Source organism: Pyxicephalus adspersus, chromosome 11 (genome assembly GCF_032062135.1).
Source record: "Pyxicephalus adspersus chromosome 11, UCB_Pads_2.0, whole genome shotgun sequence".
Taxonomy (NCBI): domain Eukaryota; kingdom Metazoa; phylum Chordata; class Amphibia; order Anura; family Pyxicephalidae; genus Pyxicephalus; species Pyxicephalus adspersus.
Window position 1 is genome coordinate 56,836,640 of NC_092868.1, and position 1,638 is coordinate 56,838,277.

Below are 1,638 nucleotides of genomic sequence, written 5' to 3' on the forward strand. Positions count from 1 at the left end.
TTGAAGTTTGCTGGTGTACCTGCTGTGGAAGGGGCTGTGGGGGGCACCAATAGGGGTGGGGCTGTGGCTAGAGAGGTGATGCCGGTGTTGTCTGGGGCAGGACCAGTGCAGAGCATGCATGAGGGGTCGGTAGAGCAGGTTGGGGGTGCCAGTAGTGAAGGGGGTGCTGTGGCTCAAAAAACAGGAATTGGTGGTCAGGATGTAGGGGGGGAGATGACCTCTCCAGGTATTGCGGATGGTGCAAAAGGGGAGGTGTATGTTTGTTTTGAGGGCCCTTTAGGGGCGCATTTGTCGATGGACGTGAGAGAAAAAATCTGGAAGGGGGAGTAGGTTGAGATTTTTTCTTTATTGCCAGTGGAGCGATTTGGTGGCCGTGATATGAAGCTTGGTGAGGGCAAGCGTGCAGGGGAAGACAAAGGTTTGGGGCGTTTGATACCGAGGACTTTCCAGAACTGGTTGCAGGCATTTGCAATTTTGGCTAGTATTGTAGGAGAAAAGGCTCCTGAGAATTGTTCAGCACTTTTTTTGTTACTTGGATGCGATTAGTGAAGCATATAGGGTGTATGGAGGGATAGCTTGGTTGCGTTACGATGAGCAGTTTAGGCAGCGGAAAGCTATGAGGCCTGGCATGCGTTGGGATCATAAGGATATCAGCCTGTGGATGCGGCTGATGACGTCAGCAAGGTTGGGACCGCAGCTTTTTCATGGGGTTCAGGAGGTGTGGGACCCCTGGCAGGTAAAAAGAAAGGCCTGTGTTGGTTGTTCAATGAAGGAGTGTGCAAGTTCGGTGCTACCTGTAGATTTAAGCACGAATGTTCCAATTGTGGGGGACCCCATTCCGGAGCACGGTGCGTGGTCAAGGGGCGGGGGCGCCCCATTGAGTCTGCAGGAAAAAGGGAAGACCCCGGTGAGGCTGGGAAACATGGTGGATTTTCTAAGTAGGTATCCGGATCGGCAGGCCGCAAAATATTGAGAGAGGGTTTCCAGGAGGGTTTCAGGATATCATGCGAGCGGGTAAATTTAACCAGGGTACACAAGAATTTGCGGTCAGCATTGCAGAATCCAGGGGTGGTGACGGCAAAATTACAGAAGGAGGTGGCTTTGGGGCGCATGGCAGGGCGTTTTCGGGAATTGCCTTTGAAGAATCTGGTGATTTCTCCTTTGGGGGTGGTCCCCAAGAAGGAGCCGGGGCAGTTTCGGATGATCCATCATTTGTCCTATCCAAAAGGGGAATCGGTTAATGATGGCATTGCGCCAGAGCTATGCGGGGTAGTGTATACTTCTTTTGACGTGGCAGTTGACCTGGTTAGGAAGGCCGGGAAGGGGTGCTTGATGGCTAAGGCCGACGTTGAGTCGGCTTTTCGGTTGCTGCCGGTGCATCCTGATAGTTTTTGCTTGCTGGGTTGTTGTTGGGAGGGCGCGTTTTATGTGGATAAATGTTTGCCTATGGGCTGTTCAATTTCTTGTTCCTTGTTTGAGATGTTTAGCTCCTTTTTGGAATGGGTGGTTAAGGAGGTCTCCGGTGTTCAGTCTATCATTCATTATCTAGATGATTTTTTGTGTGTTGGTCCTAGTGGGTCCTTGGTTTGTGCTAACTTGTTAGGCACTTTGGAGCATGTGGCGGGGCAATTCGGGGTC